This window comes from Canis lupus, chromosome 33 (genome assembly GCF_048164855.1).
Source record: "Canis lupus baileyi chromosome 33, mCanLup2.hap1, whole genome shotgun sequence".
NCBI lineage: Eukaryota > Metazoa > Chordata > Mammalia > Carnivora > Canidae > Canis > Canis lupus.
Window position 1 is genome coordinate 14,189,804 of NC_132870.1, and position 15,158 is coordinate 14,204,961.

The 15,158-nt window shown below is 38.4% G+C and overlaps 1 protein-coding gene and 1 pseudogene across 3 annotated transcripts in view; one reads left to right on the forward strand and one right to left on the reverse strand.

The window, feature by feature from the left end:
- CCSER1 (coiled-coil serine rich protein 1) overlaps window positions 1-15,158 on the forward strand; it is a 1,367,203-nt gene that overhangs the window by 798,750 nt on the left and 553,295 nt on the right. The window lies entirely within an intron of this gene.
- Window positions 6,596-8,742, reverse strand: LOC140623904 (PR domain zinc finger protein 14 pseudogene; annotated as a pseudogene).

Consider the following 15,158-nt stretch of genomic DNA (forward strand, 5'->3'; position numbering starts at 1 on the left):
TTTGTCTCTTGTTATATTTGATTTTGTCTGATGTAAGTATTGCTACCTTGGCTTTCTTTTTGCATCCATTTGCATGATGAGTGTTTTCTCTATCCCTTCACTTTCAATTTGCACGTGTCTTTAGGTGTGAAGTAAGTCTCTTATAGATAGTATATTAGATGGGTATTGTTTTCATATCCATTTTGTCACTCTATGTGTTTTGATTGGATTTCTTAGTCAATTTATATTCAAAGTAATTATTAATTGGTATATATTTATTGCCAATTTGTTTCTTGTTTTATGGTTGTTTTTTGCAGTTCTTTGCTATAGGTCCTTCCCCTCTTCTCTCTTGATTAGTTGGTTCTCTTTAGTAATGTATTTGAATTCCTTTCTGTTTATTTTTTGCATATTTGTAGTTACCATTAGGTTTGTATATAACATTTTCTGCATATAGCAGTCTATATTAACTTGGTGGTCACTTAAGTTTGAACCCATTCTTTACTGCTCTTCTCCTGTGTTTTAAATATATGGTTTTATACTTTACATATTTTAATTTTGTGAGTCCCTTGACTGATTTTTATAGATATGTTTTTACTGTTTTTGTGCTTTCTACTGTTCTTAATCTTACATATGTTCTTTTCTTTCCACTCAAAGAGTCCCTTTTGCCATTTTTTGTATGGCTAGTTTTGTGCTGAATTCCTTTAACTTTTTTGTCAAGTAAACTATATCTCCTTCTGTTTTGAATGATAGCCTTGCTGGGTACAGTATTCTTGGCTGCAGATTTTTGTTTGTTTGTTTCAGCATTTTGACTCTATCATGGCACTCCCTTCTGCCCTGCAAGGTTCTGTTGAAAAATCAGCTGATAGCCTTATGATTTTCCCCTATAACTAACTATGTATTTTTCTCTTGCTGCTTTATAAAATTCTCTTTTTATCTCTACTTTTTGCTATTTTAGTCACCAAGTGTCTTTGTGTGGGCCATTTTGGATTGATTTTGTTGGGGTCTATCTGTGACTCTGTGACTATTTCTGTTTCCTCCCCCAGATTCAGAAATTTTCAACTATTATATCTTCAGATAAATTTTCTGTCCCTATTCGTTTTTCTCGTTTTGGGATACCTATAATGCAAATGTTACTATATGTGATAGTGTCATTGAGTTACCTTAATTGATTCTTATTTTTTATTATTTTTTTCCTCTCACCTGCTCAGCCTGATGGCTTCCCATTACTCTGTCCTCCAAGTCACTGTTCCATTCTTCTCCCTCTTTTCTATTTATCACCCCTAGTGAGTTTTTTTTTAGTATCAGCCATTGAGTTCTTTCTTAGTTTTTATGTTTTCTATTCCTTTGTTGAGGGACCCACTGAGATTTTCCACTCATTTTTCAAGTTCAGTATCTTTCTGACCATTATTTTAAATTTTCTCTCAGGCATATTGCTTAACTACATTTTGTTTAGCTCTCTTGCTGTAATCTTGTCATGTCTTTCATTGAGGACATATTCTCTGTCTCCTAATTTTGCCTAGCTCTCTGTGTCTGTTTTTTTGTGTTAGGAAAGTCCACTGCCCCCTACTCTTGAAAGTAGTGACCTTATGAAGAATGCAATGCAGTGTCCCTGATCATTGGAACCTAGTATTTCAGCAGTGTCCTACATGTGTTGCATGTGCCCTACTATTTTGGTTGACTTGTGTTGCCCAGTTTGGTCATCTACAAAGGTTCTGTTTGTCTGTTGTGAGCAGGGCTGGATCCTTTTGTTGTTAGTTGGCCAGTCTGGGGCTGCTTTGAGCTTGAGTTGGGTCAAGCCTGGCATTTTCCAGAACTGTGGTAGCACTGAACCGCAGGGTGCTCTGTGTTTTACCCTGAGCAGTTTTTATGAATTAGTGGCCTTGCAGTCAGACCAGATATCTGCCCCTTTGATACTTCTGGAGCTACAGTGGAGCTGATATGTGTGGTTATTGCCCCTTCTTCCCAGGGCAGGAGTCATTTTAGAGTAGTGCTGGGACCTGTCAGGTCTACTTGTATAATGCCATGCTTGTGGTGTGCTTTGGACAGATTCCTGCTGAAGGTGGGTGGTTAAGGCGGGTCTTCAGCAGAATATGGGTCTGGGCCCACTGTGTTTACAAGGTTTGTCCCGATCTGCTGTGGACAGGGACCTGTAACCACTTTGGAAAACTACTAAAGCAGGATTGGAAAGTGTAGGCCTGCAGGAAAATGCAGGGGCAAGGTATGCTGTTAGCAAGATGGGTGGAGAATGTTGGCACTGTTTCCTGCAAGTGTCCCTTTATCTAAGCTGGGGCTAGAGGAGGGAAATGTCATCTGACAGCTCTTTTGTTTTGGTGAAGTCTCCTAAAGATCCCTGCCCATCCTATGCATGTTCTGAGATTAGTAAATAAATCTTCCTGTATACTCCAAGACTCTTTCTTTTGTTTCTACTTTTTAAAAAGATTTTATTTATTTTAGAGAGAATGAGCATCTCAAGCAGACCCTGCACTAAGTGCAGAGCCCAACTCGGGGCTTGATCCAACTACCCTGAGATCATGACCTGAGCCAAAACCAAGAGTCAGATGTTCAACTGACTGAGCCACCCAGGCACCCCTACTCTAGGGCTTTTTCAAACTGTTGCTTCTATGCTGTACCTCAGTGGGATTGCTTTTTATGCCATCTTTTTTAGGGTGAGAGCTTAGTTTCCATGCCCACCAGCTTCCCAGAGCTGAGCCCACTAATTTTTAAAATTCCAGATGGTGAGCCCCATGTATTGTAAGAACTCACAAAGATAAGCCTCTCTGGTTTTCAAAGCCAAATGTTAGAGAGATTTATCTTCCCAGTGAAGGCTCCTCATGCCTGTGGTGCCTGGCATAGGGTCTGCCCTTCTTTCTCCATGCTTGTGGGGTGTCTGCCTCCCATGCATAGTCTTGCAGATAAGTTTGGCTCCCAATCATTTTCTCTGCCCTTTCTACCATTTTCACTGTGGCCTCTTCTTTATGTACTTGGGATGTTTTCTGGGTTATTTACACTAATGTGGGTGTGATCTACGTGTATCTGTGGGACAAGGAAAGCTTAGGATCTTCCTATTCTGCCATCTTGCCTGGAAATCCCCCACTTCTTCTTATTTTAACAAATAAATCGTAACACATGAAAAGTCCTGCAAAATATGAAAAATAACAGCATACTTAAATGAAAGCGCCTGAAGTAAACAAACTGTTATCAAGAAAGAAGGTAAAATTCAACTAACAGATGTTTCCACAAAGGAGAAAAGAGGGTCATTCCTTTGAACCTAAGATGCTGAAAAGAGCAAGAAGCGATCTTCTCTAATAAGACTTCTATGAAAGTTCCCGAGTCTTGAGACCCTAGAGCCAAAACAAAACAAAGCAGAATAGATAAACAAGAAATGGACAGAGTCCTTAGAAGCAGACCAATGAACTCACACTTACTTGCATCCTCAGGCTGAGAACACGATTCATACTCACAGAAGTGCATCTAAGTGCATCTCCTCTGGTGTTCCATGACTTCAAACAACCACTCTCTCCTCAGTCTTTCATTTCCGTCAGCAGCATGACTTACATTATGCATATTCATTCTACACCTGCCTCCAGCACAGAGACCCAAGCACATTCTATCATGAATCACTACCATAACCTTTTCATAGTTGGGAGTATTTTGAAATAAAAGCAAGGAAGAAGTAGAGATTTTTTGAATTCCCTTTTGGCCCTTAGATAATATCAGTTAGGGTATCAGATTTTTATGGAGGACATCTCATGTCTTTTAAAAAATTTACATATCATTTTCTTTGTCTAAAAAACATGTTTCTATAACTCTAGTTTCCATAGTCTAATCTTAGGTTTTCCTCTTTACATACTACAAAAATCGTTTTTATAATGCTGCTAATTTTGTGAACTTCATTGTAAGTAACTTGAATAGAAAACTCAATATATGACCTCAAACGTCTCTTCTGTCACTGAAATTCTCTGATCTTCTGCCTAATTCTTTCTTGAACTCTCTTCAGAATTGCTCATTATTAGAAATACTGTAAATGTCTTGTTTTAACACTGTTTACTGATAGTACTGAGCCCCAGGGACCCTAGTATCACAAGGCTTCAGTGTATTCAAGCAAGACTAACAATCCAAAAGAATTTACGAAAAGAAATAACCAAAAGAATTTAAAGCAAGAGATAACTTAGAAATATCACAAAACAGAATAAGCACTAAAGGCAAGGGAACAGAGATTGTGTATTTGAGCTACTAGACATTCTTTTATCATATACGTAGTCTTTAATATGTTAGTTAAATAAAATTAAACATCCAGGTATTTTTCTCCAATGTATATTTCATCTTACAATTTACTGTTCTTTTTTCCTTAGTGGATCATCTATGGTACTTATTTGCCTGGATATCACACAGTTTGGCACCTAATCACATGCTGTTTATATGAATCTCTAAATGCTTGTCTCCTTGGGAGATTACAGCTAATTGAATTTGCTAGTCTTTTTTCTTTCTTCCTTTCTTCCTTCCTTCCTTCTTCCTTCCTTCCTTTCTTTCTTTCTTTCTTTCTTTCTTCTTTCTTTCTTTCTTTCTTTCTTTCTTTCTTTCTTTCTTTCTTTTTCTTTTTCAGCTACAGTACTAAATAAACCATTATTATACTTCTCATTTTAACCAATAGTTCTGGGCACAATACCTGTTCATAATAAATTCCCTAATATTGGTTGAGTTAATAAATAAATGCATAAGTACCGATTGGTTTGAATTAAAATGAAATGCATGCTGGACAAGAATTACTGTTCATAGAAATCAATTAAAATCTTGTTGCTGTCTGAGCCATTTACATGCCATTCATCCTTAGATGTGTATCCTTGAGAAAGTGCTAGGTGGCAAGTATTATTAACTGCTCTTCTTATATCATCTCACTTAATCCTCGCAATAACCCTAAGGGAATAATTAGTCATAAATCCTTTATTGCAATTGATAGAAAAGTCAAATGAAATTGGCTTACACAATAAAGAGGTTATGGCATAACTTCATCCAAGGCACACATGGTCAAGGATAAATCTCCCAGCTCTCTATTATTTAGATAGGTTCCTTGTAGTGGCTTTGAGTAGCTTTAGATTCTCCTCTCTGGTTGCAAGGTGATTATACTTAAAACAACTTCATGCCTTCAAAACATTGGAAATGTATGAAGCCTTCATTCTAAGAACTGTCAGCAAATGTTTTTCCAGATGAGTACTATGTACCCATCCTGAACCAATTGCTGTAAATAATAGGCTGGGGTATATTACTGATTTAAGCTAATCAGTATCTCCTGGAATGGAGGGATGTCCGATCACTTGGAATCATGTAGATTTAGTGTGTATATCGGGATATGGGGGTGGGATTGACAGGAATATAAAAGTATACTCATTAAGGAAACAGAAATGGATACTAGAATGCAAAATAAAAGAAAACCACTATATTCAGTACCTCTGTTTTAAAGATAAGGAAACAAGGATTCAAAGGGCTTATGTCATTTTCCCAAGACCACACAGCTAATACTGGCAGAAGTGCAATTCAAAATCAAGTCTGTCTCTAACTCCAGTATATTACATGACCTCCCTTAAATATTTATTACTGCCCTCAGCTCTGTATTCGGCCATCACAAAAGTGCTTCTAAAGTATCTTCTGCCAATGAAAGAGCATCCTGTGAACTATTAGTACTAGTAATAAATATCCTTTCTTTTTATAATACAACTTTATTCTGAATGATGTGTCTCTACCCTGCTATTCATTCATATTTAAATGAGAAAAGTATCCTCACTAATTTTTCCTCCAGGAGCTAATTCCTACCCATTTATATTTTAGGATGATGCTGATAGGAAAAAAATGTACAGAAAAGAAAAAAGAATTATGTGTCCAAGCAGCAGTGACAGAAAGTTGGTAGGGGCCATGGGATACCTGAGTGGCTCAGTCAGTTGAGCATCTGATTCTTGATTTTGGCTCAGGTCATGATCTCAGGGTGGGAGGATAGAGCCCCATATCAGGCTCCACGCTGTGCATGGAGTCTGCTTAGTATTCTCTTTCTGCCCCTCTGCCCACTTGCTGGCATGGTGACTCACTCTCTCTCTAAATAAATTAACTTAAATTAAAAAAAAAAAAAGAAAATTGGTAGGTGCCATATTTATCATAGCAAATATATTAGAGCATTAACCAATGTAATCAGTGTAGGATTTATTTTTTATTTGATAATTTTTATGAGTCCACAGGAGTAGCTTAAGGTAAAGAAAATTGTCCCATTCTGGGGAATGTTATTGTTCACTCTGATATTCCATAGCTGCAAAACTTCACTGTTGAGCTGAATACATCAATCTAATTGATTAGAATACTTGTAAAACAAAACAAAACAAAACAAAACCTCATAAAACTTGACCAGTTTAATTTTAGACATGTTAAATATACCTAAATACTTATAATTTGAAGAGCATGTATTCAGGCCATTTTCCCTAAAGTAATATTTATTAAATCGTGAAGGTATTTTCTTTGTCTAATGCTTTCCACTAATGGCAAAGAGAATTTTTAGGTCAGGTTTTTTGTTTGTTTGTTTGTTTGTTTGTTTTTTTTTTTTTTTTGAATTTTTAAAGAATTTATTCTATGAAGAATAGACCAGGTAACGGCCACAGCCATATTACAATCCAAAGCAAATAGTAGAGAAAGGGTAATTTTCATCACAAAAATCAAACTCTACTTACTCCCAGTTTCTGAAATAAAATACAGTCCCTCTCCCAGGGTTTGTGTGGTTTCCAGACCCCTTGAGCTATATCAATAGCCAGCTCTCACTATTTCTAGGTAGATTCACCAAAACTCCGTTCTTGTGGAAAATATTTCTGCGAAAGCAGAGGAAATAAATCGATAAATCCAGTTCATTGGCTGGTCCCATTTTTCTGTTTCTCATCTCAGTGTAACTATCACCTGTTCACTTGACACACCCAAAAGCGACAAAAATGAAGACAGAATCCTAGCCTTTAGATTTGCATGGTCTCCATACTCTGAGGGCTAGTGGCCTTCATGCAGCTTCATATGGGAGTAGGATGCTTCTTGATTCGGAAAGGTTTTTCCACAGATGCTGCAAGACCAGCCCTCATCCTCCTTGTGTGAGCGCCGAACGTGGCTGTCGTGAGCGGCGTGGGATGCAAAAGATTTCCCACAGTACTTGCATTTGAAGGGCTTCTCCCCGGAGTGCTGCCTGATATGTGTGCGGAGGATGCTGGAGGCAGTGAACCTCTTTGTACAATATACACAGTGGTATGGTCTGTCTCCAGAGTGGACTCTTGTATGTTTGTTTAGGCTGGAAGACTGAGAGAAACATTTCCCACAGGTAGAACACTTGTGAGGCCGGTGCTTCTCATGAACATGAAGGACATGGATCCGGAGCCGGTCTCGCTTCTCAAAGGATCGTTTGCAGAGAGAGCAGGGAAATTTCCTGTCACCCTTGTCCACACAAGGGGTATACTTGAGATGCTTATCTCTGTAATATTTGTAGGTAAATACTTTTCCACATCTTTCACATCTGTAGCCTTCTGCAGACTCCTCAGAGGACCTAGGAGCCTGCTTCCCCTGTTCTGTGACTTGAAGGCTCACAGGAATGTCCAGAAACTTTTCATAGCAGTCTCCATACCACACAAGGAGCTCTTGGTTCTGGCAGATCTCCTTGCAGCTCTCATAAAATATCTGCCCTTGACACTGCACTGCAACTAGGTTCTGCTCCTTGGGGAAACGGGCACAGTTGACATAGGACATCCAGTTCCCTGCATTTCCTTTTCCATCTATAAAGTGGCTCAAATGACCATCTTCAAAGATCTCCCACATCAGAGAATTGTCTCCATAGGTCTTGACTTCACTGGCGTTGACCACTTTACCTTGAAAGGGCCCAAACCTGACTCCTTTGGCAATGAGGCTACTGCAGAATACACCAAAATGCCGCAATTCTCCGAACGTCGTCTGCTTGAGGCAGAGACCTTCTGGTAGCTGAAGGGAGTCTTTATCCAGAGTTCGACAAAGAGAATCGGATCGCCAGTTGTGACCGCCTTTACCAGAGCTGTCTGTGGGGACCAGGAAGCCGGAAATTGCATGGTGCAGAGGGGCTGAGTGCTCCACGCTGGGGATAACCCCGAACAAAACGAAGTGCAGGTCCTCCTGGGTGAAGTGGTAACGGGGAATCGACTTTCCATACGGGTTGGGGAGTTTGGAGCCCTCCTCAGATCGCCTGCCTGGGGAGGAAGGTAGTAACTGGGCGGTCTTCATCACCTCGGGTAACAGGGAAGCATTCACAGCCGTCGGTTTAATTAAAATCTCAGGTCCACAACACTGGCCACTGTCGCTTTGGCCACCAACGTGGTCCAAGTCTCCACTGGTGGCGCCTTTGTACTCGTGGCTGCTGTTGAAGTGTGGCACCTCTCTGGGGAGGTGGGGAATCGCGTACCACGGTGGCAGCTTGCTGTACCAGGGCAGATCGTAGAGTGGCTCCCTCTGCAGGGCCAGGCTGGAGCTCAGCAAGGGAGGCGCGGGCCGGAAGGTGAAGGGGGGCACGGTGTGGGGCTCGGACACTGCAGCCTCCCGGGGCGGGAAAGCCTGGAGATTTTCCTCCGCAGCGGGTAGCAAGTTCCCATAGTGGCCGTAGGGCAGGAAGGGCATGTTGTAGGCGTCCAGGTGTTGGGGGCTGCGCTGGAGCCTCTCGGGCGCGTAGCACATCTTGTCCTGCGGGCCGGCCTCACCTGGCGGCGGCAGAGCCATCCCGGGCCACAGCGCGCGGCGCACCTTCCCGAGCGCCGCCGCCGGCCGGGCGCCTCCACAGCCCGAGGGCGGCGCGGGCTCCGCACCGGTAGGCTTCGGCCGGTCAGGTTTTGATACATTTTTAGGATACTGCTTTCTTTGTCATTTTCTCTCACCTTTTATGAGGAATATTGCTTCACTGATGTGTTTCTATTGTTTTATTGTTTTTAGAGAGGGAGAGGGGCAAAGAGAGAAGGAAATAAATCCAAAGCAGACTCTATGCCCAACACAAACCCCACTGTGGGGCTTGATCTCAGGGCCCTGAGACCATGACTTGAGCCAAAACCAAGAGTTGAAAGTTTAACTGACTGAGCCACCCAGGCATCCTGCTTCACTGGTGTTTCTTATCCAGGATTATATTGACCAGTTTTAATCTCAATATTTTTTAATATACTTTTAAAGCTAATGTTTCTAAGTATTTCAATTTTAGAAGAAGACTAAATTCAGACAAGTTAGTCTAAAAATCTCTATGTCTTCAATTTTATAATTTTAAACATTAATTATTTCTAAAACAAGAACATTAAAGAAAACATAGAAAGAGTACATATATGAACATATGTTAAAATATTTTATGCACCTGGATCTGTTAGAGAATCCCTAAACCAAGGAAGCCTGCAGAGCCAAGGAGAGCATAGAGGAAGAGGTGGAGGTTATCAGACCTAGAGAGAGGAGTCCCCAGTTAGACAACAAATCACAAGGACTAAAACACATCTTAAAATCTTAGAAACAGAGTCACCCATCAAATCTGGCCATAGAGGGACTAGCATTGTGTGACATGAAAAATGTTACAGACTGAATGTTGTATTAGTTCAAGCAGAATGCTGTTAACAAGTACCTAAAAATATGGGAGTAACTTAAGAACTGGGTAATGGATAGAGGCTAGAGGAGTCTTGAGGTACATGCTAAGGATAACCTAGATTGCTGTGAAGGGAGTGTTGGTAGAAATATGGAGGCTAAAGGCCATTCTGGTGATGTTTCAGAAAAGACAAAAGTATCATTGCCAGTAGAGAAAAGACAATCCATGTATGTTATAAAGAGTCAAAGAATTTGGCTGAACTGTTCTTGTATTTTGTAGGAAATAAGATCATGAAACTGGATAGTTAACTTAAAAGATTTCTAAGCATAATGTTGAAGTGTTTACCACAAAATGCAAAAGAAGAGAGACAAAATGAAAGAAACGTACACCAAAAAGGAACCAGAACTTGAACTTAAAGATTTGGAGAATTCTCAGCTTCTTCATATTGCAATATATTAGAGAGCAAGTTCTAAGAACACCAAAAGTGTGTTTGACTACCACTTGATAAAGAGATTATGAGATTATATGACCAGAAACTGCCAGTTTGTATTGAAGGAGTAGGAGATGAACAAAATGAAGGAAGGCTATCAGACTTAGATTCTACAGGATTAGACAACAGAGCTATCTGGCTGTGAACATCTCACCCTTCAAGAAAAATGAAGGATGACACCAAGGCAATTCATAGATCTGAAGAGCTGCCCAAGGGACAGGGCTGATTCCTGCTAGTTTCAAAGAGTAGGGCCTCTGTTTTTGGTGTGGCAGTATACTATCACCCAGTTACTGTGGGTCAAGGGCAAAGACCGTTGCTCGAGGGGTAACCTGCCCCACACTAAATGTGCAAGGTCTCCACATGGAGCCATAGGGCTGCCATCCAAGGGAGACTGAAGGGCATTGTAAAGATGGTTTTTTTTTTTTTTTGAGCCTTAGGATTAATGGAGTTTGCCCTAAATTTAGACTTACTTGAGACCTGTCACCCCTTTCTTCTTTCCAGTGTCTTTTATTTGGAATGGGATAGTCTGTCCTATGCCTGTCCTATTGTTGTATTTTGGAAGCACATGTTTTGTCTGGTTTCACAGGTTCACAGCTGGAGAGGAACTTTGCCTCAGGATAAACCATACCTCAAGTCTCATTGGTAACTGATTTAGATAATAGATGAGACTTTAGGCTTTTGTTTTGATGTTAGATTAAACTAAACTTTTGGGGAAGAACTCCTGGGTGGCTCAGCAGTTGAGTGTCTGCCTTTGACTCAAGATGGAGTCTGGGATGGAGTCCCACATCAGGCTTCTTGCAGGGAGCTTTTTTCTCCTTCTGCCTGTGTCTGCTTCTCTCTGTGTGTCTCTAATGAATGGATAAATAAAATCTTAAAAAAACAAACAAACACAAACTTTTGGGGCTGTTGGGATAAGATGAATATATTTTACATGACAGAAGGTAATGGATTTGGGGGCCAGGGGTAGAATGTTATGGACTGAATGTATTATATATTGAAGCCCTAATTTGAAGTGTGGCTATATTTGGAGTAAGAAAGGAAAGTTAAATGAGGTCCTATAGGTGGGGCCCTGATTTGATAATATTAGTATTCTCAGAAGAAGAGATACCAGAGATCTCTCCATTAGCACCGTGTAAAGACACTAAGAGCCAGGAAGAGAGTACTCACTAGTATCCTACCATGCTAGCACCCTAATATTAGACTTTTAGCCTCTAGAACTATAAGAAAATAAATACCTGTTGTTTAAGCCCCCCCAATCTGTGACTTTTTCTTATAACAGCCTGAGCAGATTAATGCAGGAAGGTGACTAAATTCAAATTGCAAGGGAAAAATCACAGATCATTGGCATAATTTTATTTATAATTTTGATATCACTACAAAACATCTGTCAAAGCCACCATACCAAGACCCCCATGAAAACTTGTGGACCATATACATCTGGATTTATTAAACTTGGCGAGTAAGGGTTAGTTCCCATCTTTGCAGAAGGAAATTAAAAAGAATCATACAGAGTTTGTGGGGTTGGGGTAAGTAACAGACATGATGGTTTCAGGACAGATGCTTGTTAATGAGGTCTGGGCAAGGACTGATCAGAATTTGTAAGCTGAGTGAGTTGGTAAAACTGTCCATGGTCTTATATTTAGAGCACATGAACCTATGCTATCTATAGAGTTAACCATTAAATCAGTTTGTGTTTATATCCAGTAAAATATATATGTGAATAAGCTGGTGTTAAAATAATTTAAACTTTAGATAGTTTTTCTGTCAAGACATGGTTTGTACAGTTTATCCACATTGCAAATCATAGTAGAATTTTGTGATTTGTCTTTTATTTTTTATCTGATGCTAGAATAGTATCCTCCCTTTTCAATTTACTCTTTATCCACATCCCTTTCATAGATTTAGGCTAGATCTTTTAATCTCTTGATTTAAATATTTTATAGTTCACTTAAAAGTCAAGATAAACTCATATTCTTTTCCCTCCAGTTTTAGTGAGATATAACTGACATTAAACATTGTGTAAATGTAAATTAAATGAGATGTTGATTTGATACAAATATATTGCAAAATGTTTACCGTCGTAGGATTAGCTAACATTTCTATCAAGTCAAATAATTACCATTTCTTTTTTGTGGTGGAAATGGTTAAGATCTACTCTCTTAGTATCTTGTAAGTGATAATACAGTATTAGTAAGTATAATCATGTACATGAGATCTACAGGACTTATTCATCTTATAACTAGAAGTTTGTATCCTCTGACCAATATCTTCCCATTTCTCCCATACCCTAACCTCTGGTAGCCATCATTCTACCCTTTGTTTCTATGAGTTAGGCTTCTATAGATTCCATGTGATAAGTCAAATAATACAGTATTTGTCTTTCTCTAACTTATTTCACTTAGTATAATACCCTATAATACCTATAAGTCCATTGATGTTGCAAATGGCAGGATGTTTTTCTTTCTTGTGATTGAATAATATACCATTGTGTGTATACACACATATATATATATATATCACATCTGCTTTATCCATTCATCCTGTGACACTTAGCTTATTTCCATATCTTGCTAATTTGATAGCTTCAATAAACATGGGAGTGCAGATATCTCTTCAAGATCTTATTTTCATTTCTTTTGAATATATATTCCAGAAGTAGGATTGTGGGATCATAAGGTAGTTTTTTTAAGGAACCTCCATACTGAAAAAAAAAAAAAAAAAAAAAAAAGGAACCTCCATACTCTTTTCCATAGTGGTGGTACAAGTTTACATTTCCACCAACAATACAAAAGTTTGCCTGTTCTCCACATCCTTGCCAACACATATTATTTCTTTTGATGATAACCATTCCAACAGGTGATTGCTCATTATGGTCTTGATTTGCATCTCCCTAATGGATAGTGATGTCAAATGCCTTTTCACACACCTGATGGCTATTTGTAGATCTTCTTTGGAAAAATGTTTATAGACTATTATACTCTTCATCATATTTGTTTAGTGACTCTTGTCTGTTCTAGACTTCCTTTTCCTATAAACTTTGACTCTAAGCCCTCTTTTCACTTGGTTAAAAAATTTCCAATTTTATAAATTCTGATTAAATCCTCTGAAATGTAACTTCCCTCAATATTTTGAGATTTTCAAATACTGGCAGCTTACTAAATATGTGTTTCTTATATCAAAGTATTAGATTCAAGATTATTAAATAGATAATTTAGGATAAAATAGCTAGAAATTTAGGATAAAAATAATTCCTATTATTTTTAAATTAAATATGTATTTATTATTACATAAAATTATGATTTTTAGAGTATTTACAATTAGACTTAAAATTATATTTGCTTGGATCACAGTAGTGGTAGTAGTCCCATAGATCTTTGGGGATGCAAATTAATTTTGTTTTGCTATTTTTTAAAAATGTTATTTATTTATTTGAGAGAAGGAGAGAGCATAAGCTGAGTGAGGGGCAGAGGGAGAAGCAGACTCCCCACTGAGCAGGGAAGCCAATGTGGGGCTCTATCCCAGGACTCCAGAACTCAGAATCATAACCTGAGCTGAAGGCAGATGCCCAACCGATGGAGCCACCCAGAAACCCCTCATTTGCTATTAATTAGACTCTGGATGGAAAATTTGATAAGTATTGATACAGCAGAATCATCATTATTAAATAGAGTCTAACTTATTTACAAGATTTTTGTAAGGTTTAATATTTTTTAATGTTTGAAATTTTCATACTTTTATAGTTTTGACAGACCAAGTCAATGTTTTATTTGAAATATTAGGAAAAGGGGTATCTGGCATAAAATCATAACTAAAATGCACACCTTAGGGGCACCTGCATGGCTCAGTGGTTGAGCATCTGCTTTCGGCTGGAGGCATGGTCCCGGGGTCCTGGGATCCAGCCCCCCATCAGGCTCCCTGCAGGGATCCTGCTTTTCCCTCTGCCTGTGTCTCTGCCCCTCTCTGTTTCTCTCATGAATAAATAAATAAAAATCTTAAAAAATAAAATAAAATGCACACTTTTTTACATTGGAATAAATAAGAACAAACTTAGAAATCTTTGTCTTGACATTTTCTTAGCTAATATGACAGATCAATGACATTTTTGCCTTTTTTTCTGCCAGTTTACCTTGCTCAGGAGTCCTATCTTTCTGCAATGCCAACAGAGAATTTTGATTATAAGAAACCAATTATTCTTGATATTAGTCATTGTATTTTTATCTGATTGAAGAAAATAAAAAAGTGATTTTTCTAAAATTATGTCACTGTAGTATAGGAGGAGTACTAGTGATATTTATATTTAATATTTGTTTTTAAGAAATGTAAACTATAAGCATTTGTAACATTATGTGATAGATTTGATTTGTTTCTTTTCCATTATTGCGACTCTCACATATTACCATTTGAGGCTGATAGTTTAGCTACAAATTTTAAGCTTTGAAAAGAATGGGAAATGAGAAGCCATAATAACACATAAGGAACTTAATGAGATTCAACTCCTAGATTTGGCATAAGTCAACAGGATGGTTTTGTTTTTGTTTTCTTGAAAGCAAACAAAGCAACAGCTGTGGCTAGACACAGCATATCTAAGTTGGAAAATGAGATATTGAACACTGGGATGAAGTACGAAATTCATATTTTATAAATTTGCTAAGGCTTTCATTTACCAATCCATGAGGTCAGAACTTAAAAGTTACTACACTTTGGTAAGGTTTAAAAAAAAATTAGGTTCACTGTTTTCAGGCAGATCCTGAAATTCTGAGAATATGAAATCATCTAACTAGTGTGTGTGTGTAGGGTGAGTGTTTGTGTGTGTGTGTGCATGTACACACAATCTCTTAACAGTTGTCTTCTAGTTTCTTCTTAAATATTTCAGCAAAAGTAAACCTAGGACTCCCCAGTATGAGACAGCTTGAATTACTTGGACATATAGTCAATATGGATATTTGTCAATGTTTGCCATTTATGTGTCCTTCATCTAAATGTGAAATGCTCTGGGGTATAATGTTTTAAAGGAAAATTAAAGAAAAAGATAAAGATCTGTTTATCTCCACTCAAAATGCACTCTATCTCTGACAGAACATTTGAAAAGATGGAGAAACTAAGCCA